General features: G+C 43.1%; 1 pseudogene across 1 annotated transcript; it reads right to left on the bottom strand.

The window, feature by feature from the left end:
- Positions 1-5,360: 5,360 nt before the first annotated feature.
- LOC113428676 (uncharacterized) lies at positions 5,361-23,477 on the bottom strand (annotated as a pseudogene). Its single transcript, XR_015747379.1, has 9 exons — positions 23,038-23,477; positions 22,665-22,782; positions 22,482-22,549; positions 21,589-21,715; positions 17,072-18,058; positions 9,054-9,171; positions 8,851-8,930; positions 8,128-8,254; positions 5,361-6,303 (listed from the first exon to the last, which is right to left on the bottom strand). The product of XR_015747379.1 is annotated as an uncharacterized LOC113428676 (transcript).
- Between the last annotated feature and the right edge of the window lie 1,686 nt (positions 23,478-25,163).

The following is a 25,163-nucleotide window of genomic DNA, read 5'->3' as shown; positions in this document are numbered from 1 at the left end:
CTATTCTAAGGGGGGGGGCGGAAGAGCTTCCCGGCTCTTCTATGGAGCCCCCTAGAGGATCCTGTGCGCATTGCGAGAAGACCCTGCAAGGGCGCGGGACGTCATATTCCACGCGGGTCTGGGATGATCGGCGTTAGGCTAGAAGGAAAGGTTCCCTGTAAAATTGCCTGTCTAGAAGGGAAGCGGCAGGCGTCAGTTTCTAGATTTTCCTCTTTTTAATCTCTAAGAACCGTCTGTGATCTTGTGAAGATTGAGAAAATCTCTGTGGAGACTCAAAAATCCCTTTCCTGAAGAGCAGCTTCTCTGAAGGGTCTCTAGGGATTCCCAGAAGGCATCAAAATGAGCAAAATCCTGTCAGAAATGGCAGGGCGGTCAAAAGACAACGAACGAAACTCTATGAAATCCAGCCTGTGTCTTGTGCCTGATGGCAAACTCAGCCTTGAAGTGAGGGGAGGTGGGTGGGTGGGAGCTGGCAGAGACACAGAGGAAAGCTACTTGTTGAGGAAAATTAACATTTGTATTGGTTTTTCTTTTTCAATTATTACAGCTACCTTTTCAAATTCATGCCTCTGGGCAGCCAAGGGGGCTTGGAAACCCTAAAGTCAGCCTGTAATAATAATAACCAATGAAGATCCCAATGAAACAGAAGCATTGAAAGAAAGTACCAGTGAAGATCCCAATGAAACAGAAGCATTGAAAGAAAATACCAAAATGAAGGGAAAATTCAACCTTTAAAAAGTTGACCTTTAAAATTCAAGGCGCCATGATGGAGAAATAAAAATGGGGAGAGTACTCATACGTGATTAGTGAAAAAATAGAATTACAAAACGAATTTACTAAAAATAAATATAAATACCACAAAGCAAAAGAGAGAGAGAGATAATTATTTTTGTTGTTGAGTAGGGAATACGATTCAGGAAATTTGAATATGAACCTTAAGACCTTTGGAGTAAAAGATTTTTTTTTCCTAGCCAAAAGAAATGAAGATTTCAGTGGTTTGAAAAGATTAGTCTGGACTTGGAGGTGGACAGTGCAAGAAAAAAGAGATTTAGCTACAATTACTAAAAGGAAGGCTGCAGGGAAAATTGTGGTGAAGAAACAATTTTAAAAGAATGGCTTTAACTTCTCATTCTGCCTCAGTTCTTTTTCAGACCATTTCTTGATATATAAAGGTTCCTTTAAGTCCCACCTGACTAATTTTGTCAGTCTTCCATTATGAAAAAAAATCACATGATTACAAAACCGAAATCACTGCCATGAGCCAGCAGTGTGCAGCAGCAGCGAAAAAAGCTAATGCAATCATAAATTGTATTAACAGAGGGATACAATCAAGATCAAGGGAAGTGCTAATACCACTCTATAAAGCCTTAGTAAGACCACACCTAGAGTACTGCATCCAGTTTTGGTCACCACATTATAAAAAAGATGTTGAGATTCTAGAAAAAGTACAGAGAAGAGCAACCAGGATGATGAGGGGACCGTAGGCTAAAACATACAACAAACCGTTGCAGGAACTGGGCTTGGCTAGTCTGGTAAAGAGAAGGACCAGGGGAGACATGATAGCAGTCTTCCAATATTTGAGGGACTGCCACAGGGAGGAAGGGGTCAAGCTATTTTTTAAAGCGCCTGTAGGCCAGACAAGGAATAATGGATGGAAACTGAACAAGGAGAGATTTAACCTGGAAATAAGGAGAAATTTTCTGACAGTGAGAACGATCAACCAATGGAACAGCTTGCCCTCGGAAGTTGTGGGAGCTTCATCACTGGAGACTTTAAAGAAGAGATTGGACTGCCATTTGTCAGAAATGGTGTAGGGTCTCCCGCTTGGGCGGGGGGGTTGGACTGGATGACCTACAAGGTCCGTTCCAACTCTGATTATCTGTTATCTGTTATCTAAATGTTTTCAAAGTAGCTCAGTCCTCTGAAATATCGGATCCAGTGCTGGGCTGCACATTTTTTAACAACCGGTTCTCTGGCTGGGTAGATGTGGCCGGTTGGTCATGTGATGGGGGGGTGATGTCACTCATCACACCCACCCCTGCCTCCTCAAAGGAACAGGCAGGATTCAGCCAGTTGGGACTAATCCCATCACTGGCTGGCCCCACCCTCACCTGTTTTTCGGCCTGTTTTTGGAGCATATTCAAGTTGCTTTGGGGGCCATTATCAGGCTACTTTTCAGCCCGTTTTTGGATGTAAAATAGGCCTGAACACAGCCTAAAAAACAGGCCGTAAGCGACACTTTGAGGAAAATTAAGATTTGTATTGATTTTTTCCCCCAATTATTGTAGTTGCTTTTTCAAATTCATGCCTCTGGGGTGCCCAAAGGCAGCCTGTGAATAATCCTTAAGAATAGATCCCGATAAAAAAGAGGCATCAAAATAAAAGTTCCAAAATGCTCAAACTTGTGGACCTTTAAAAATTTTTTACTTCAAAACAAGCCGCCATGATGGAGAAATGAAGATAGGGAGAATACAGTCTCATTTGTGACTGGAGAAAAAGTGGAATTACAAAATAAAGGAAGGCAAATATTGAAAAATAAATATAAAGCTCAAATACCACAAGGCAAGAGAGAGAGACATGAATAGTTTTATTTTGGTGTTGAGTAACGAATACGCCTCAGGAAATTTTAGTAGGACCTTTAAACCTTTGGAGTATTTTTTTTTTTTTCTAGCCAAAAATAATGAAGATTTCACTGGTTTGAAAAGATTTGGAGACAACAGTTCCAGAAAAAAGAGATTTAGCTATAATTAATGAAACCACTCAATTGGTGAGGCTGACTTGGGACAGCTGGGTGGGGATGGAATAAGTCGTACTGGCTAACTCAAGGTGGGGAAAATTCATTGTCTTATTCCCAGCCCAGGCTTGATGAACAATTTGCAAGCTCAGATGTGGATAAGACTCCAAGCTTGGTGTGTGTGCATGTGCACGCACAGCATGCCAAAGAAGACATTCTTCTCCCAATTTCAGACATTGTTGGAATTTATTTCCCTGGCCGGCACCCCCTCCCAGCAAAGAAAGAGGCGGAGGAGGACATTGCTGAGCGAGGAAGGTTGGAAGAGGAAGCTTGCGGGGAACAGTTTCCTCTGAACCCAACTTCTGCCTTGACAGATCTCTGGAGAGCAAGAGGTAGCGGCAGAGGAGCAGCACTCCTCAGTCCTGCATGAGGGAGGCTGGCCCTTTTTGGAAGGAAATCCTTGTTTCCAGCCCTGTGTTGTAAAGATGCTGGCTTGTTGGGCAGTCTTCCCTCACACAGCTCTCCTGCCACCCTTCCTCCTCCCCAGAGATCTATCAAGGCAAAAGATGGACCTGGAAGAAACTGCTTCCTACAAACTTTCTCCTCCGTGCTTCTACATGCAGCAGCAGCAGCAGCACCCTCCAACTTCTGTGAGGGGGGCAGGTAAGGCTGGGCAGGGGGATCCAGAGGTCTCCAGCAGAGGAAGGCAAGACCAGGACAAGCACCAAAGCCTCGTCCACGAGATAAACCTCACCATCCCTCTCAGGCCACACGGAGGACCCTGGATGGTGGCGTGGACTGCCCGGAGCCCTGGGCAATGGAGGGCAAGCACCCAGACCGGATCAGACCAGCTTTCCCAAAGGGGTGCTTGGCCATGCTTATCTCCTCGAGGTTGCTGCTGCTGTGCTCGCTCTTCTTAGCCAGATTGCTCATAGTGGGTGTGGGAGGGCAAAGTGTGTGAGTCAGAGGGAGGCTCACTCCCTTTCGATGCGAGGAGACCCGACTTTGGAAGCAAAGCATCCTCACTGTTAGATGGGAGAACGTGATAATTGTATTTAGTATTTTGGAATGAAACAATATAATGAAAAACAATAATATTTCTACATGTAGAAAAGTCCTTTGTCTATTTGGACTTAGCAAAAAACCACAAGCAGGATTAGGGATTCACACTGTTCAGGTTTGCACGAGAAAGGCAATTTATGCATGCATATCTAAGAAGGTCTACAATTTATTTGGATTATTACTCAAATGGTGCTTGTATGAGATTTTAGACAACTATAGGTAATCCTTGATTTATTCCAGTTCATATACAGATTATTCAAAGTTACAGAAGCACTGAAAAACGTGATTTAAGACCATTTTTCACACTTATAAACATCCCAATGGTCACCTGATCAAACTTCCGATGTGTCTGGGTGAGATTCAGAATAATGTCAGCTGGTGCTCCGTTCAAAATCCAAGAAAGAAATACTTAGACTCTTGTAATTAGAGAAAAGATATCTTTTACTGGAAGTCAAGTGGTAGCAACAAGAGAATTCTGAATCTGAGGAAATAGGCACGTACATCACATATATCAAGGGAGTTAAATGTTCCCACCCCCAATAGTTCAAACTGTTCTTCCAATTAAAAGTTGTGAATCTCATCATGTGGACATCTTCAGGTGGTTATGATTAGTTGACCTTGGCTTACTCAGATAAAGGTTTGCAGTTGCGCAGAGAAGAGAAAGCTAAGCAAGAAATAGAAACCATCCTCAGTTTATACAATATTAGTTAATAACACTTTTCCCCTTTCCACCCCCCACCCCCCCTTATTCATGACAGCCAGAAAGAAGCAAAGCAAAGGAAGAGGATCTTAAAGGCTTACAAGATGCTTGGCAACAGATTCATGACAGCTGCAGTGTCCCTGGATCATGCGATCACCTTCTGTGAACTTCTGACAAGCCAAGCCAAGCCAATGGGGAAGCCAGATTCATTTCACTATAGTGTTACTAACTTAACAATTACGGTGATTCGGTTTAGAATTGTGGCAAGAAAACTTGTAATATGGGGAAAACACACCACTTAATAACTCTCTCACTTATCAACAGAAATGTTGGGCTCAATTGCAGTCATAAACTTGAGGACTACATAGATTTCTCATGGAACTCTACCCACATTTCTTGATAAGGTTTCTCCCCCGTGTGGTTCCTTCTATGGCAAGTAAGAGCATTACTCCCTGCAAAGCTCTTTCCTCACTACATGCATACACTGTAGTTTCATATGGTTTCTCACCTGTATGGATTCTTTTATGAGAAGTGAGATCACAACTGTTTGTAAAGTCCCCTCCACATTCCACACATTTATATGATTTATCTTCCGTCTGGCTCCTCTTGTGGGAATGAAGACCATTACTACGAGTAAAGATCTTTCCACACTCCATACATTGATATGGTTTCTCTCCTGTGTGAGTCCTATTTTGGGAGGAAAGATGACTACTCTTCCTAAAACCCTTCCCATGCTCCATGCCTCAATATGGCTTCTCTCTTGTGGGAAGTAAGATGACGGTTATGAGTAAATGTCTTCCCACACTACATTCATTTATAAGGTCTTTCTCCTGTGTGATTCCTTTGATGGATTATAAAAGAACATGAATTCATACGGTTTTTTCTCCTGTATGGATCCTTTTATGGGACCTGAGAATACAACTCTTTCTAAAGCCCTCTCCACACTGCAAACATTTATATGACCTCTATCCTGTGTGGCTCCTTTTGTGGTAAGTAAGACCATTACTACGAGCAAATCTCTTACCACACACTATGCATTGATATGGTTTCTCTCCTGTATGGATCCTTTTATGAGTGATAAGAGCAGAATTCCATATGAAGCCCTTTCCACATTCCACACATTTATATGGCTTCTCTCCTGGGTGGCTGCTCTTGTGGGCATTAAGATCACTTCTATAATTAAAGCTCTTTCCACACTCCATGCATTGATACGGCTTCTCTCCTGTGTGGATCCTTTTATGGGTGGTAAGACCAGAATTCCACCTGAAGGCCTTTCCACATTCCACACATACATATGGCTTCTCTCCAGTGTGGCTCCTCTTGTGGGAATTAAGACTACTGCTGCAAGTAAAGGTCTTTCCACACTCCATGCATTTATATGGTTTCTCTCCTGTGTGGATCCTCTTGTGGATATTAAGATTACTACTCTTCATGAAACCCTTTCCACACTCTATGCATTTATAAGGTCTTTCTCCTGTGTGGATTTTCTTATGCACATTAAGATGACTGCCACAAGTAAAGGTCTTTGCACACTCCATGCATTTATAAGGTCTTTCTCCTGTGTGGATCTTCTTATGCACATTAAGATGACTCCTATAAGTAAACGTCTTTCCACACTCCATGCATTTATAAGGTCTTTCTTCTGTGTGATTCTTTTGATGGATTTTAAGTGACTCAGAAGAACAGAAGATCTTTTCACACTCATCACTCTTTGGTTGCTTCTGTTCTACACATTTCCTTTTCCCCACTTTCACATGGATCGCTTGGCATTCCTCCTTGCAATTCTTATTCTCTTGCCCATTAAAGCCTTGAAAAAGGAAAATGAGAAGTGTAGCAAGAATAGGGGAACAATCAAAACTTTTCTTCTGAAATTTAGCCAAAGACTCATCAATATATTTCAGCTGTTTTGTGGGCAAACATGAAAAGTCCAAACTAAGATTGTAACAAAGACCCAATTCCAACTGTATCCCTAATGATCCTCCTATAATAGGATTGGATCACAACTCTGATCTAACCTTTGACCTGGGACAATTCCATGGTGCCACAAACTCCCGAAGTGTATTGGACAGTGTATCATGCTAGGGCAGCAACGTACTCAGCACTTCCTAACTTCAATCAAAGTCTCAGCTCCACTTGTCCGCAGAGCAGAATCTTTGAAAGTCAAAGGGAATTTTTGGATGGCAATTGCTCCCCACCCTCAACTTAGGCTAATGTCAAACTCGGTACACAAGTGGGCATATCTCTAGGAAGAGAACAAACCTCTCAGAGGTCATCTGGACTTGGTGATAGCAGCTCAGGGTTATCAGGAACCCAGTGACCAGGTTCAGGAGGGAATAGCGAATCCTGGTAGCCAGAACCTTCCTCAGTACATTCAGCCTCTTCCTCACAGTCTTCCTAATATCTTCTTTATGAAGTGAGTATTTTGCATTTCATGAGCAGAAAGTTATTTTAAAAAACAACAATTTCCTTTATGCAAAAAGCCAGACTATGCAGTTTTTCAGTTTTGTTTCAATAAATTTCCTTCTTCCATAACGTCAGTTTGGTCAAAAGGTTAAGACACTAGGATAGAAAGTAATAAATTTACAGACATTTCTAAAATTTTGTTTTCACTTTGTCATTATTGGGTACTCAGTGTAGATTAATGAGAAAAAAATCATTTTCATTTTCATCATTTCAATCATTTCAGTCAAGCCGCAGCATAACAAAATAGACAAAAGTGAAGGGAATCTGAACGTCAACTCATAAAACATTTTCTATGCCTGTTTTATAGTTGCCAACAGAAGAGGGGGGAGGAAGTTTGAAAGAGCAGTGCAGCAGTTTGGAAGCGAAAGCACATTCCATGCATACCTTGCAAAGATTATACTAAAAGACTGGAGTTTCTGCCGCATAAAACTCCAATTGGAGAACATTTGATGACTCTTGGCTATGGACGTGTTTCGTTGGAGAATATGAATTATGATACACCCAGAGAGGTGGGGGAAAACCAGTCTCAAGGATGATGATGAATTACGTGTCTCAGAATCGGCTACATCCAGGTCATGCCAATATGTCGCTCCTAATGAATTCTTTGAAGCTTTTTGAAGTTTGGCTCAAGGCTCATGATTTAATTAAGGTGATCATTGGAATCCTGACACTGAATACCTTCTGAATGCACTGTATATCCTTCCTTTATTTTTTGTAAATAATAAAGGCAGCAGACAAACCCAATATTCCTTCCTCCTGCTATTTTCACAACAACTCTGTGAAATGGGTTGAGCTGAGAGACTTTTGGCCCAAAGTCACCCAGCCAGCATTTATGCCTAAGGCAGAACTACTATTCACAGTCACCAAGTTTCTAGCCTGGTTATCGTAACCGTTTGCCCAAAATGATGTTATTGAAGAAGGAAATACATTTGAAGAAAAATTGGAAAACTACATAGCCTACCTTTTTACATAAAATAAATTATTATTTTTTTAAAAAATGCTTTCTGCCCATACAATACAAAATATTCATTTCAGCAACTGTAGAATCATGCTGCAGCATAATAAAATTGATAAAAGTAAAAGGGGTCTGAATACTTTCTGAATGCACTGTAAATATGTGATTTTATTCAGAAGTCAATTTTTTCTGAGCACAGGAAGGTTTTCTTACCCAGAGAAAGGAGATTCCTGGAATTCTCCAGCATGACTGCTGTATAGAGCTCTTTTTGCTCAGCATCCAGTTGAGACCACTCCTCCTCGGAGAAATACACCGCCACTTCCTCAAAACACACAACATCCTGAACAAGGAAAAAAGTTTCCCTATTAACAGATAATCCCAAGAATAATTTGATAGTTTTAGTTCACCAATTCTAGGACAGAGATCATGTGAACAAAATGGGCATCCTCTGCAGAATTAAGAATAGGATCTCACCGCTTTTGGCTGATGGCACAACTAAATCAGGTTTGATCAAGCTGGAAGTGTTTGGGATGCCTTACGGTGCAACCAGCTAAAATAGTGTTCTTGGTCAATTTATAGCCGGGTCTTAAATCCACTAGTTATCAGTGACTCACATTCTTCCTAGGATGGGCAGAGGAAAATACTGGCAAAACCCACCTGACAGGTTTTTCAATGGTTTATTTTATCCCCTGAGGGACCAAAGTGCCCCAACTCCACACCTTCATGAAGGAGTTGGAAAATCTGGTCAATGAAATCTGATGTTGAAGCAGGACAGGTGGAGAAAACAGCTCACAAAGGATCCCCTCAGAAGGGAGAATGTTCAGTGACCTGATATCAAATTTGTATTGCTTAGAAACAGCAATTTTATACACTGAACTCTAGAACAAAATGAAATCCATCCAAGATTCAGGGACCTTTTCCAATGTTTCTTCTTACCTGAACTAGCGGTTCAGCTAACCCTTCAGCTCCAGTACTAAGAGGTGATTCTAAAAACTCCAAGGACAGCTTTCTACTCTCTATGAGAAAGAGAAAAATTATGGAAGCAGATTTGTTAAAGAGACAATACAATAAAGTGGAGCGAAAGAATCAGCTAAAATTAATGTTGAAATCTCACCTCACGCAAAAGGAACTTTTCTTACCTTGCGTAGCATCTTGACTTTGACCTTCCTGGAAGTTCTCCAAGAAGAGCAGCTCTTGAGAAGGTCTGAATGAATCTTTCCTCCCCTTGGGATACTCAGTCACAGCTTCCACACATTTCTGGACATGATGTGATACGAGAAACAAAGGAAGAACAGACACAGAAATGAATTATCATACTGCATCTTCGAACTAGCAGTCCCCAATGTCCATTACTGAAACTCGAAACAGAATGGAAGAATTGCCCCAAATACATCCTCTGGAAGAATAGAACAAATTCTCTTAGAAGTTAATAATCTCAGAAAATTCATAGCTAATAGAGTAAAACAAGCTTTAAATCCACATATACACGAAGATCAAAATGGATTTCTTCCGTCCCGACAAATAAAGAACAATTTAAGAACCGTTATCGATGTCCTAGAATATTATGAAGCCCACCCGGAGAAACAATCCGCACTCATGTTTTTAGATGCTGAGAAAGCATTTGATAACTTAAATTGGCACTTTTTAATTCAAAAAATTTACAATATGAGTCTTGGCACCAAATTTGAAAACATTATAACAACTATTTACAACACACAACAGGCTAATATACTAATCAATGGCGAACAAACAGATCCAATAAATATAGAAAAAGGTGTCAGACAGGGCTGCCCTCTCTCACCTCTTCTTTTCATTTTTGCCCTAGAATCACTCTTAACACGGGTTAGACAAAATTCTGAAATTAGAGGAGTGAGGGTCAAATCAGAAGAATATAAACTACAAGCGTTTGCTGACGATATGGTTTTCTTTTGGAGGAACCCATGGAAAAAGGTTATAATCTAATAAAAGAATTAGAACAATTTGGCACAGTGGCAGGATTAAAAATTAATAGAAAAAAGACGAAATTAATGACCAAAAATTTAACAGAAAACCCGAAGGAAGAATTAGAAACAATGATGGGGATACAGGTAACAAAAAGGGTCAAATATTTAGGAATATGGTTAACACCACAAGGTAAATCACTCAAAGAGAACAATTATGATAAACTACTTCAACAAACAAAGAAAGATTTAGAATCCTGGAATAAGTTGCAGCTTTCCTTATTGGGCAGGATTGCCTCGATTAAAATGAATATATTACCAAAATTTCTTTATTTATTCCAGACAATCCCAATTAAGTTGCCAAAATTTTTTTTTGAAGAATTAAATAAGATCACACTTAAATTTATTTGGCAGGGGAAAAAACCCAGGATCAATGTAAAGGCCTTACAAGATGCGAAAAGTAGAGGGGTCTAGCCCTTCCAAATTGGGAATTATATTATTCGGCAGCTATCTTATTATGGATAAAAGACTGGGTGAACTTACTTAACAAAAGAATTTTAGCATTAGAAGGGCATGACCTCCAGAGAGGGTGGCATGCCTTCTTATGGGAAGTGGGGAAACCCAAGCAGTCTTACTTTCATAGACACCTCATTAGGGACTCATTATTAATTAATTGGAAAAAAATATGCAAAAACACTATCTAAAAATTCCGATCTGGCTATCAACAATGGAGGCAATGGTACACCCCAATAATTTGGACATAACAAAAATGATTAAATATAAAGATTTATTAGATCCGCAAGGAAAATTAAAAACTCGACAAGAACTACAGGAACAGGGATTTAAAATTGATCAGTGGTTATATATACAAATCCATAGCAGATACAAACAAGATATAAAAGACTTTGGAATTTATAACAAACTGCAGTATTTAGATAAAATTTTACTAGGATCAAACAAAAAGAACATATCCAAATTCTATAAATACTTACTGGAAGTAGAATTAGAACAAGAGATAGTCAAAGGGAACATGATAGCCTGGAGCAGGAATGTCGGAAGAAGTATTACATTATCAGAATGGGAAAAGATTTGGAACAGAAATATTAAGATTACAAAATCGGCAGCATATAAAGAAAATACATACAAAATGTTTTATAGATGGCACTTGCCCCCTTCGAGGTTGGCGAAAATGAACCCAAACATGAGTCCAAAATGCTGGAAATGTAAAAGCATAGAAGGAACCTACTTTCATATGTGGTGGTCTTGCAAAGAAACTCAGAAATATTGGCAAAAAATCAGAAAATGGTTGGAGGAGATAACCAAAGAACAAATCGAATACAAACCAGAGTTCTTCCTACTAGGGATCTCTGATAAACATTTACCCAAAAAGATGAAATATGTAACAATTCATATCCTAACTGCAGCCAGATTAGCGTTTGCCCAGTGTTGGAAATCACCCTATGCACCTACAGAACAAATGGTCATCCAGAAAATATGTGATTGTGCAGAAATGGATAAATTAACTATAGCACTTAAAAACAAAGAGTCTTCAACATTTTACGATAATTGGAACTCTTGGTATAATTGGTTAGTCCAGAGATAAACTGCTTAATGGACAATGGGTAATTTAAGCATAGATATCGATAAGATGTGTGTATTCAAATTAAGGTAGGAGAATTGGATCTTGCAGACTGTCAAAAAGGATATTGTCTGTTTTTTAAACGCATTTTTTTTTCTTTTTCTCTTTCTCTTCCTTTGTTTCTTTCTTTCTTTTACATCTCTTCTTCTCTTTTCTTTCCAGTTTGTAAGACCGAGTGTTCTTTTTTTGTTTTTTTCCCTTTTGTGTATGTAATGTCGATATGTTTTTAATTGTAAATTTAATAAAATTTATTTATAAAAAATAATAATAATAATAATCTCAGAAAATTCTGCCAGAAAGGAATTTACAAATTCAGAGACATCCTCTTTAGAGCTCTCATGATTACATTTTCCCACCTGCAACTCTTTCATGTTTTCCTCCTCCTGGGTCAGCAAGAAGCCTTCAGCCAGGGACACCACCTGGGAACTGGTCTCTGCTCCACACTCCCGCACCCAATTTGCCATCTCTGGGGGAAGGACAGCCAGCAATTGTTCCAGGAGCACCAGGTCCAGCATCTGAGACTTGGTGTGTTTTTCTGGTTGCAGCCACTGACGACAAAGGTAGTGAAGCTGAGTGCAAACATCTCGGGGGCGGCTCCCCTCCTGGAACTGCACTTTTCTGAAGTGACAGCATTGGACCTCTGAATTGTTGGATGCCTCTTCGTGGCTCTTCTGCCTATGATTCATTGCCCCCTTCCTCCCACAGCTCCATGGTGGACCAACAGTCTTTCTGTTCACAAGAGGTCTGGCCAAATTTTCCAAAGCCATTCAGATCTCTTCCCAGATAAGATACTTAAGAGCCCAGAAGAACCAGAAAGTATTTCCAGCTTACATACCTGAAATTGAAAACAAATAATTCAGGGTGCTTACTAGGGTGGTTAATTGAACACGGAGTTGCAGCCTTTGTAGGCAAAGCCAGTTGCAACCTTTGTACGATGGCTTCTCTCGGCCTAAAAAGGGGGAGGCGAGAGAAACCCCCTTCTGGAAATAGAGCTATGAAATATGCAGGAAACTGTCCAGGAGTCAAGGCTGACTTGGAGGCACAACTCTCAGTTTGCAAAATATCTTTTCCTGTCGAAATGGAGTTTAAGTGGCTCCCTCCTTTCTGCGACCCCGATTTTTTTTCTCTCTCTAGGGACAATGGGAAGGATCCGAAGCTCTGCTTTCTCCCCCGCCTGGCCCGTGCATGCACATGGGCGGCAGGGGAACATGGGACCACTGCGTCTCCCCTTCCCACGACTCCAAGCCTGATGGAAGTTTTGCAGATCTCCAATGGGAGCCTCCAGGTCGGAACAGAAGCCCCATCACTGAACCCCAATTCACTTCTGGATGTCGGACCGTGCAATCTTGACTGCAGCTTCTTCCTTTGCTAGAAAGACTCACCTGGAGGTTCAAAGCGAGTGGGGGGTGTGAGCAGAATCGGACACCGTAGAAAGAGCTGAGAAGCTTTTCCGCTGGAAAAGATATCAGGAACCAAGAAACTGACTTTGGAAAGAGGCTGGCGCATGCTCAGTTCTCTTGTAAGGCGAGGGGGGGCGGGGGGGAGAGAGCTTCACGGGTCTTCCAAGGAGCCCCCTAGAGGATCTTGTGCGCATTGCGAGAAGACCCTGCAAGGCGCAGAACGTCATGTTCCATGCGAGTCTGGGATGATGATGGACGTTAAAGTTGAAGCAAAGTTTCCCTCCAACATTGCCTGTCTAGAAAGAAAGTGGTCTCTCCAACAGGCTTAATCTCTAAGAACAGTCTGTGATCTTAACGAAGATTGAGAAAATCTCTGTGGAGACTCAAAAATCCCTTTCCTGAAGAGCAGCTTCTCTAAAGGGATTCCCAAAGGCATCAAAAATGAGCAAAATCCTGTCAGAAATGGCAGGGCGGTCAAATGACAAGGAACGAAAGTCTCTCTGTGAAACCCAGCCTGTGTCTTGTGGCAAACTCAGCCCTGAAGTGAGGGGAGATCAGGGGGCTGGCAGAGACACAGGGAGGAAAGCAACAGGTTGAAGAAAATTAAGAGTCGTATTGGTTTTTCTTTTTCAATTACTGTCTTTCAAATTAATTCCTCTGGGTAGCCAAGGAGGCTTGGAAACCCTAAATACAGCCTGTAATAATGAGAATAATCCTGAAGAATAGATCCTGATTAAAAAGAGGCATCAAAAGAAAAGTGCCAGAATGGAGAGAAAGCTCAAACTTGAGTACCTTTAAAAAAATTTACCTCAAAATAAGGCGCCATGATGTAGAAATGAAGATTGGGAGAATAAAGTCTGTGTGTGACTAGAGAAAAAGTAGAATGAGAAAATTAAGGGAAATACTGATTCCTCTGCTTGCCCCACAGAAGTCTCTCCTATCCTATCTATTGCCTTCATTCCCTCTCTCTTTCCCAAGGCCTCTCTCTCCATTTTCTATCCTCTTGGGCCTCCTTTTTCCCCCCAGCCAAGGAAGGATAGGATCCTCTCTATCGTTACCTTCCGGCCTTCCCCCCCTCCCCCCAGCTTAGAAAAAAAAAACCTCTTCTCACAGTCCTTCTGTCTCCCCCTCTTCCCTCCAAAACCTCCTCCTCCTATTGCAGTGATGGCTAATCTATGACACGCGTGTCACTCGTGACACACCGAGGCACTTTGACTGACACGCCTGTTGGTGTGGGGAAAACCTGCACATTTAGAGGCTGCCTGTGCTCTGCTCCAATCCCTGCTCCCTGCTTGTTGCGTGGAGGCGTGGTGTCACCACTGCCGCGAGATCTTTGCAGCAGAGAACCAGTTTTAACCGCCATAAACTGAGGTTTGTCAGTTTCATTACCTCAGGAACGCTACAGGAGGAAAGGAGATCCATGAGGTTCACAGCCCTGTAAGGTGGCCTTCCGATCCCCACATCCTGCACCTGCAGCCCTGAGACCAGGGAGACGAGTTTCACAGCCGTGTTTGATCACCCCAGCCCAGCCCGTCATAAACCAAATTATTGATATTTCTTGAAGTGACACACGACCCGAGGAAGGCTACACTTTTTCCCGATTTTCGACACACCAAGCTGAAAAGGTTAGCCATCACTGTCCTATTGCCTTCTTTCCCACCCACTACGTACGTATGTATGTAAAAATTATTTTCAAATTAAACCTTTCTTTCAATTACACATATCAAGCAAAGAAAAATCCATTCTAATTCCAGTTAACTCATTAAATTTAATTCTTCCAGCTTATATTCATGTAGTAAAATCTTTTTCTTCTCTGGAAGTTTTATTAAGGAGTTATAGGCCTGTATATGTCTATGGAGACTCTCAATCACTAGCTCACGGTTGTGTCAACTGTCCCATTGATTTAGACAGCAAAAGAAACTCCTGGGACATTATTTTACCAAGAGAATAACTTCACTGAAAATTCCATAGGAGTACAGAAGTAGAAAAGTTTTAACATTTTTGCCTGAAAACAGCATAAACTTTCCTTTTGTCCCCTGGACCTCTCACTGTCAATTGTTCATCAATTATTTGTATTCGTTTTGTTCGGAAACAATCTGACTACTTTGGACTTTCCCAGCTGATGACTTTGGGTGTCAGGTCTGTCTCAGGCTTTCAATTGACTCACTTGCATTACTCATTTCCCTCCATGAAATGTGCCTTGAATTCCAATGCCTTCCCTCCCCGCTCCCATTACTGTTGTCTGGTTACGAGCAAGGTTCCATTGCGAATCAACCAAAACATGCCGACCTTCCAAAAAGATTAATTCTACAAGGAAACAATCACATACATTCCTAGACCCAAATCTTCTTGAATTACATAACTTATCAGGGTTGATCTGGGAACCTAACAAGAAAACTATGGATCGGTCTATGGCCCAAATATCCGTCGCTGCAACTCACTCTGCATCTGTCTGGGGAAATCCCTTGCTTAAGACTAAGTCCTTAACCTCACCTTGTAGCATTGAGAGTCAAGGATCTCCTTGACCTCAAAATGCTTTTCTGCTTCTAAACTTTTTGGGGAGGGGGGTTGGTTCAATAGCCAGTCTGAATAGTTAGGTGCAGAAGGGCTTCAACAAACTTGCAGTGAATGATGAGTGGATGCGGCTGAGATTTTTGGGCAACTTCAATTCTACCATCATTGGATTCACAATCTGGATGATAGGAAAAGGGCATACATTGTATACTTAAGCCTCAACTTGCAGGGGTGCCCCAATTTTAGGAACTTTATGGGCAGGTACACCTCGTCCCCTATTGTAATCTATTTCTCGGGTACCCTCTTTTGTGCTTGCTTATTCTAAAGCCTTGCATAGCAGGAGCCAGGGGGGAGTTAAAGTATCCAGTCAGCCAATGAGGCTGTCAAAGGGGTCCCTTCGGGGAGTTCTGGCATAGGCATGAACTCTGCACAGTGGCCATTTGAAAGGGGGTAAATTGATGCTGCTGTTTACAGAGTTATTGTATGCCACCTCAGCAAAAGGTAAAAGTTCAACCCAATTGATTTGCTGGTGGTTCACGCGACATCAAAGGGAGTCCTCCAGGACTGCATTCGGACATTCAAAGATTCCATTTGTATGAGGGTGATGAGCTAAAACCCTATCAAATCAGCGGCCCAGGGACCAGATGTGTCACGCACAGGCCAGACCCACCCCGGCTCCGCAAATGCAAAAACCATCACAATATGTCACAATATGTCACATGACGCGATTGAGTTTTACACCTGTGCCCTAGGAGGAGCCTAACAACAAGGTTGTTGAGCACATGCATACAATGCTCAATTTATGCACCGGCCATTTAATGCAAATGGAGCTGCACGCACTTGTGCGCACCTGCCACTCACACAAAGCCATCCCCTCTTCCCCCTCCCCCCTGGGCCATCAAGCTGGAAACGGTGGGGACCACTGTTGTATAATATAAATATACTGAAAAGAAGAAACAAAAGAAAACAAGCAAAAAGAACTTGCACATTGTATGTTTCCCTTTTGTACCTCAGATATTTTTTTCAGAATAAAATATCCCCACAACCCTAATGGGGAGACAGAGAACTGAAACTGTATAGAATCCAGTACTTTTGATGACTGTTTGGATTCAATTCAATCAATTCAATTCTGGCTTGGTAGCCTAGTGATGGGAGGATGAGGTGGAGGATGGTTCTCTACAAGCAGCAGGACCATTCATGCATGCACAGCTCCATTTGTGGAAGCAGCTGGCTCACACATCCGCCTCTCACACCAAATGGAGTTTTCCGTGTGAGCCTGCCACTTGTGCAAGTGGAGCTATGCAAGCGCACACTCAATCATTACTTCCACAGCCCACTTCCAAATAGGCCACAGCCCAGGTGTTGGGCCCTCCTGGATTAAAACGAACCCATGACAAATTGGTGGCAGTAGTGGGATCGGTTCAGACTCAAGAGGCTTATTACGTTAGTACTGTGTATGAAAACAAATCTTAGCTTCTAAAGGAACAGAATTTAGCTCTCACAAACTGCAAGACTTTGCAAGCAACAGCCAACAATCTGGATACAGAAATCAGACGTCTCACTTGAGCCTTCCTCAGATAAGCAAGGATGGAAAAGGTAGAACCACAAAACATAATAACTGTCTCATACAAGCAGAAATTTTGGGCTCAATTGCAGTCACACACATCTGAATTTCTATTGAAGCTCCTCCCACAGTTCTTTTATTCATATGGTTTCTCCTGTGTGTGGATGTTTCTATGGCAAGTAAGAGTGTTGCTCCTTGCAAAGCTCTTTCCTCACTCCATGCATTGATATGTTGTTTTTTTCCCATATGGATCCTTTTATGGGAAGTGAGATCACAACTCTTTCTACAGCTCTCTCTCCACATTGCACGCATTTATATGACTTCTATCTTGTGTGGCTCCTCTTGTGGGAATTAAGACCATTATTACGAGCAAATCTCTTTCCACACTCCATGCATTGATATGGTTTCTCTCCTGTGTGGATCCTTTTATGGGAAGTAAGATCACAATGCCACCTAAAGGCCTTTCCACATTCCACACATTCATATGGCTTCTCTCCTGTGTGGCTCCTCTTGTGGGAATTAAGATCATTATTACGAATAAAGGTCTTTCCACACTCCATGCATTTATAAGGTCGTTCTCCTGTGTGGATCCTCTTGTGGCGATTAAGATTACTGCTACAAGTAAAGGTCTTTCCACACTCCATGCATTTATAAGGTCGTTCTCCTGTGTGGATCCTTTGATGTCTTACAAGATAGTAATTATCACAGAACATCTTTCCACACTCCATGCATTTATAAGGTCGTTCTCCTGTGTGGATCCTTTGATGTCTTATAAGATAGTAATTATCACAGAAAGACTTTCCACACTCCATGCAGGTAAATCGTTTCTCTTCTGAATGTGTCTTTTTATGAGAAATGAGATGGTCAGATTTATTAAACCACTTTCCACACTCCATGGATTTATATGGTCTTTCTCCCGCATCAATCACTGTATGGTTAGAAAGCCAACTGACCCAAGGAAGACTTTGTGATTGCTTTGTTTCATCACTCTTTAGTTGCATCTGATCTACAAATTTCCTATTCCCCCCTTTCGAATGAATCACTTGGCATTCCTCCTTGCAATTCTTTTTTTCTTCATCGTTAAAACCTTGAAAAAGAAAAATGAAAACTGTAAGAAGAATAGAGGAACAAACAAACTTTTCTCCTGAAATTTAGCCAAAGAATCATCAATATATGTCAACGGTTTTGTTGGCGAAGATGAAGAGTCCAAACTAAGATTATATAGCAAAGACCTATTTCCAAGTGTATCCCTAATGATCCTCATATAATAGGATTGGATCACAACCCTGAACTAATCTTTTGACCTGGGATGATGGCAGTGGTGGGATTCAGCCAGTTCGGACCAGTTCAGGCATACCTGTTAATTTTCTGCGCAGTTCGGTGAACCAACTGATTGCACCACTGGATGGCCTTGCCCCACACCGGCCGGCCCCTCCCAGCCTCTCCTTATCTCACCTTGGCCACCTGCCTCGAGTCACACCCAGGGCCCAGCTTCTCTCTGGCTACTCTCTTCTCACCCAGGCCCAGCCTTAGATCTGCAGCAATGCCTTGGGCCCGCTCCCTGGGTGTCGGCACAGGTGCTCGTGAGCACACAGGGCCTGGCGTCCCTGGGCACTGCTTACCGAGTGCTGCCCTTCACCTAGGATGCCAGTCCAGTCCTCGTGCGTTTGGAGACTCCTGTGTGCACACCCAGGGGGTGGGACCAAGACGGCAGCATGGATCTAAGGCTGGCCGCGGGTGGTACTGGCACCTCCATGCCCCGCTTGCTGGCCTTTCCCTAGGACCGCCCCACCCCCATGAGGGAAAACCATGTCCTTACCTGTGCATGGAGGAAGGAAGAGGTAGGAAGAAGAGGGCATGGGACCCAGGGGGCTTCTATATGCCAGCGCGCCATGGGCAGCAGATCACATGGGCTGTGCGGGGGATGTGGAAGACGCACGGCAGTCGCATGCAGCTTCTGGCATTGCGGGAGGGGAGGGGGTGGCAACAGAGGGGAGGGTGGACAAGACGGGAAGCTCTGCAGGTTTTGATTTCTTTTTTTTTTCTTTTTTAATGGACAGAGGCTTCCCATTTTTATCCCCTTTCCCCTGTTGTTGCCTCTGTGCCTGACGGACCTCTGTGTGACTCTCAGCTCACCTCTCCAACCCGTGCGTGTGTGTGTGTGTGTGTGTGCGCTCGTGCGCTCGCTGCCCGGAGCTGTGACAATGGAGAGGAAAACATTGGGAGATGCAGCTGTGGGCTGAGAAAAACAAACATTGCAAAAAAAAAAAAAAAGAGCTTTCGTTAGTTTGCACTTTTCAGCCTACCATCACAGATATTTTGTGTTTGTGTGTGTGTGTGTGCGGCGCGGGGGACGGACAGGGGGAGGTGTCTCCCTCATTGCAGCCTGCAAGTTCATTGTAGGCTGCAAGCTAACAAAAGCTCTTTTTTTGAAATGTTTGTTTTTCTCAACCGCCTCAGCCCAGACTCTCCTGATCTTTTCCTCTCAATGTCGGGCAGCAAGGGGCACGCACACACACACACACACACACACAAACATATATGTGAGCTAAAAATCACGCTGAAGCAACGATGAGGGGGAAGGGAGGGAGGGAGGGAAGGGAGGAAGGAAGGAAAGAAGGAAGGAAGGAAGGAAGGAAGGAAGGAAGGAAGGAAGGAAGGAAGGAAGGAAGGAAGGAAGGAAGGAAGGAAGGAAGGAAGGAAGGAAGGAAGGAAGGAAGGAAGGAAGGAAGGAAGATTATAATGAAAGGGGGTCAGATTCTGAGGGGAGTCCCGCCTTAGCACTTGGCCACCAGAAGCCCTGCTGCCCTTTCACCATCCCCTTGTCCCCTTCTCCTGACCTCTCCTTGTGGTTTCCCATCCTATTACTGAGGATGCTTTGGTTACAAAGCCGGGTCATCTCACATACAGAGACAGTGGGACTCCCTCTGGCCAACACACTTTACCCTTCCGATTACACCATGAGCAAAGTGCCAAAGGAGAGCGAGCACAGCAGCAGCAGCCTTGAGGAGGAGGTAAGTACAGCCGGGTGCACCCTCGGGGAAGCGGGGCAGGGCTGTGGGGTCCCAGTGCCCTGGGAGCTTGAGGGCCAGGCTGCACTCTTGCCCTCCGCTGCCCAGGGCACTGGGCAGCCTGCGCTGCTGTCCAGGGCTCCTTTGCATGATCCGAGAGGGACGGCGAGGCTCCTCTGGAGGACAAGCTCTCACCCTGGTCTCATCTTCCTCAGCTGGAGACAAAGGATTCAGTCCTGCCTGGACCACCACAGGCGCCCCCCCCCAACACAAACAATGTCGACCTGGCGACGCGCTGCCACCCGGACCACGCTCAGTTTGGCCACACCCATCCAGTCACATGACCCACCCACCACGCTCACCCAGCCAGTCGTTAGCGCAGAGAAACAGTTGTTAAATTATTTGAATCCCAACCACTGGGTAATTCCATGGGGCCGCAAAATCCCAAAGCGTATTGGACACCATATCATGCTGGGGCAGCAACATATTCACCAGCTCCCAACTTCAATAAAACTCTCACCTCCACTCATCTGCAGAGCAGAATCTTTGAAGTCAAGGGAATTTCTGGATGGCAATTGCTCCCCACCCTCAACTTAGGCTGATGCCAAATTCTGTACACAGGTGGGCATATGTCTAAGAAGGGAACAAACCCCTCAGAGGTCATCCGGTCTTGGTGATAGCAGCTCAGGGCCATCAGGAACCCAGTGACCAGGTTCAGGAAAGAATAGCAAATCCTGGTAGCCGGAACCTTCCTCAGTACATTCAGCCTCTTCCTCACAGTCTCGCTAATGTCTTTGATGAAATGAGTATTTTGTATTTCATGGGCAGAACACTTTAAAAAAAAACACATTTCTTTTATGTAAAAAGCCAGGCTATGCAGTTTTCCAATTTTTCTTTCAATAAATTTCCTTCTTCCATACAGTCAGTTTGGTCAAAAGGTTAAGACATCAGGCTAGAAAGTAATAAATTTACACACATTTCTAAAATTCTGTTTTCACTTTGTCATTATTGGGTACCCAGTGTAGATTAATGAGAAAAAATAAATTTCAACAAATGTAGAATCAGGCTACAGCATAACAAAATTGAAAACAGGGAGTCCAAATACCTTCTGAATACACTCTCTATCCTTCATTGTTTTGTAAATAATAAAGGTAGTGGAAAAACCCGATATTCCTTCTTCCTGCTGTTTTGTGTACAACAACAACCCGGTGAAATGGGTTGAGCTGAGAGTGTTTTGGCCCAAATTCACCCAGCCAGCATTCATGGCTAAGGCAGGACTACTATTTACAGTCACCCACTTTCTAGCCTGGTATCTTAAACCATTTGATCAAACTGACTTTATGGAATAAGGAAATGTATTCAAAAAAAAATTGGAAATCTGCATAGCCTCCCTTATTATATACATTGTTTTCTTTAAAAGAATGGGTTCTCCTCATAAAATACAAAATACTCATTTCAACAACTGTAGAATCATGCTGCAGCATAACAAAAACGAAAAAGTGAAGGGGATCTGAATACTTTCTGAATGTACTGTAAATGATTTTTTCCCCAGAAATAACATTCAAGCCCCTACTCTACGTTCCTGATCATAGAAAGGTTTTCTTACCCAGAGAAAAGAAATTATTGGAATTCTCCACCATGACTTCTCTATAGAGTTCTTTTTGGTCAGCATCCAGTTGAGTCCACTCCTCCTCGGAGAAATACACGGTCACTTCCTCTAAACAAACAACATCCTGAACAAGAAAACAAGTTTCCCTATTAACAGATAATCCCAAAAATAATGGGTTAATTTTCTTCCACCAATTCTAGGATAGAGATCATGTGAACAAAATGGGCATCCTCTGTAGAATTCAGAATAGGATATCACCACTTTTGGCTGATGGCACAACTGAATCATGTTTGATCAAGCTGGAAGTGTTTGGAATGCCTTACAATGTAACCAACTAAAATATTCTTGGTCAATTGGTAGCTGGGTCTTAAATCCACTAGTTATCAGTGACTCCCATTCTTCCTAGGATGGGCAGAGCAAAATACTGGCAAAACCCACCTGACATGTTTTCCAATGGTTTATTTTATCCCTTGAGGGACCAAAGTGCCCGAACTCCACACCTTCATGAAGGAGTTGCAAGAGCTTGTAACAGAACTCTATATGTTTATAGAGATTCTCAATCATCAGGTCATGGTTGTCCCAAAGATGCTTTTCAAAACGCAAAAAAATCAGTATTATTATTATTTTTTTTGCAATGGTGTGTGAGAATAACCCTGGGAAAGAGAAGGAAGAGTCCCAATGATGACAACAGTCTGGTCAATGAAATCTGATGTTGAAGCAGGACAGGTGGAGAAAGCGACTCACAGAGGATCCCCTCAGAAGGGAGAATGTTCAGTGACCTGATATCAAATCTGTATTGTTTAGAAACAGGAATTTTATACATTGAACTCTGGAACAAAATGAAATCCATCCAAGATTTATGGACCATTTCTGATGTTTCTCCTCCTTACCTGAAGTAGCGGTTCAGCTCCAGCACAAAGAGGTGATTCTAAAAAGTCCAAGGTCAGCTTTCCACTCTCTATGAGAAAGAGAAAAATTATGGAAGCAGATTTCTTAAAAAGAGACAATCCAATAAAGCGAAAGAATCAGCTAAATGTTGAAATCTCACATCACGCAGAAAGAGCTTTTCTTACCTTGCGTAGCGTCTTGACTTTGATCTTCCTGGAAGTTCTCCCTGAAGAGCAGCTCTTGAGAAGGTCTGAATGAAGCTTTCCTCCCCTTGGGATACTCAGTCACACCTTCCACGCATTTCTGGACATGGTGTGATATGAGAAATAAAGGAAGAACAGACACAGAAATGAATTATCATATTGCATCTTTGAACTAGCAGTCTCCAATGTCCATTGCTGAAATTCGAAACAGAATGGAAGAATTGTCCCAAATACATCCTCTAGAATAATAGAACAAATTCCCTTAGGAGTTAATAATCCCAGAAAATTCTGCCAGAGAAGAACTGAGAAATGCACACAGATCCCCTTTAGAGCTGCCATAATTACATTCTCCCACCTGCAACTCTTCTTGCATGTTTTCCTCCTCCTGGGTCAGCAAGAAGCCTTCAGCCAGGGACACCGCCTGGGAACTGGTCTCTGCTCCACACTCCCGCACCCATTTTGCCATCTCTGGAGGAAGCACAGCCAGCAATTGTTCCAGGAGCACCAGGTCCAGCATCTGAGCCTTGGTGTGTTTTTCTGGTTGCAGCCACTGACGACAAAGGTAGTGAAGCTGAGTGCAAACATCTCGGGGACAGCTCCCCTCCTGGAACTGCACTTTTCTGAAGTGGCAGCATTGGACCTCTGAACTGTTGGATGCCTCTTCGTGGCTCTTCTGCCCAGGATTCATTGCCCCATTCCTCCCACAGCTCCAAGGCTGAGCAGCCGGAGGGCCTTTTCTAATTTCGGCATCTGCTGGGGGTTGTTGTCCCTCCATCTTCTCTCTGGTCTCTAAAAAAGCTTCAAAAGGAAAAGGAAGGAAAAATAAAAAACACACGAATGAACCTAATGACTGGAACAGGGAAGGGAGCAAGTTATTAGTTAGCTTGATTTCTCCCTATGGGGAAAATTGCAGAGAACCCTTCAGGATGTCGATGTCTATGAAAATATTAGAAAAATATATTTAAATGTTTTTGATTTCTATTTCCTAGTTTTGTTAAAATTTAATTTTTATATCTTCTGTATTATTGTAAATAATGATAATTAAATCACTCTAGGCAGTCCTTCTTACTATTTCCCCCACAACAGCTCTGTGAGGTGAACTGGGCTGAGAGTTGGCATGGGCTCAACGCTTTTATGCCAAAGGCTGGTCTAGAAGTTAATCTCTTGGTTTCAAGCCTTGTGCTTTCATCACTGGACCAAATGGCTCTCTATGGCTAACTGTAATTTTATTTAATATGATTTAATAGACAGATTAATATCATTTCTATGGCTGCACCATCCAAATCATAAATGTCCCAGGTCACAAAGAGCAATTGACGTGAGGGGCTCCCTAAATCCATTTAACAAGTAAATAAATCAACTAGGGGATTAAATACCCAGACTTTACAAAGGCCAAGCTTAACAAAACACTGGCCTAACCATAGTGTGTGAATGATGCATCTCAGCCCAAGGACCACCTCCTTCCTCCAACATCTTCCTCATTTACCGTGAGGCAGAACCAAACTGGTGACAGGGGGGAAAGGCGGGAAAGCAGGTCCTTGCACACCTTGCACCCAACACCTTGCACACGGAGTTGAAGCCTTTGTACGCTCGTTTCTCTCGGCCTAAGGAGGAGGCGCCGAGGGGAACCCCTTCTGAAAACGGGGTCAAGAAATATGCAGGAAAATGTGCAGGAGTCAAGACTGACTTGAAGGCAAAAATGTCTGTTTTGCAAAGACGGCCTCTCCTCCTCTCCCTCCCACGAAGAGCTTTTCCCATCCAAACGGGTTTAAATGGCTTCCTCCTTTCTGTAATTCCCTTTTTTCCCCCTGGGATCCGAAACTTTGCTTTCTTTCTTCCCTGCCTCCACAGGGGCGGCGAGGGAACATGGGACCCCTGCTTCCCCCCTTCCCACGACTCCAAGTCGGATGGAAGTTTTGCAGGTCTCCATGCGAGCCTCCAGCGCGGAAGAAAAGCCCCATCACTGAAACCCGACTCACGTCTGGATCTCGGACCGTGCAAACTTCCTTGCAGCCTCTTCCCTTGCTAGAAGTGGGTAGAACCGGACACTGTAGAAAAAGCGAAGAAGCTGGAGGAACACATCTCTCCTGACTTCGGAAAGTGGACGACGCATGCTCAGTTCGCTTGTAAAGGTGAGCGGAAGTGGGAGGGAGCTGCCCCGCTCTTCAAGGGAGCCCCCTAGAGGATCCTGTGGGCAACGCCTCAGCACCCTGCAAGGGCTCAGAACATCATGAGAATTTTTTAAGAGATTAACAGTTGGAAGGGAGCTTGTAGGTCATCTAGTCCAACCCCCCACCCAAACAGGAGACCCTACACCGTTACGGACAGATGGCAGTCCAGTCTCTTTCTGAAAGTCTCAAGTGATGAAACTCCCACAACTTCTGAAGGCAACTTCTATTCCATCAGTTGATTGGTTTCACTGTCAGAAAATTTCTCATTGCCAGGTTGAATCTCTCCTTGTTCAGTTTCCATTATTCCTTG

Source organism: Notechis scutatus, chromosome 2 (assembly GCF_049901735.1).
Source record: "Notechis scutatus isolate UNSWTSFEM ecotype Mainland chromosome 2, rNotScu1.2, whole genome shotgun sequence".
Lineage (NCBI taxonomy): Eukaryota > Metazoa > Chordata > Lepidosauria > Squamata > Elapidae > Notechis > Notechis scutatus.
This window is presented reverse-complemented; position numbering and strand designations above follow the sequence as displayed.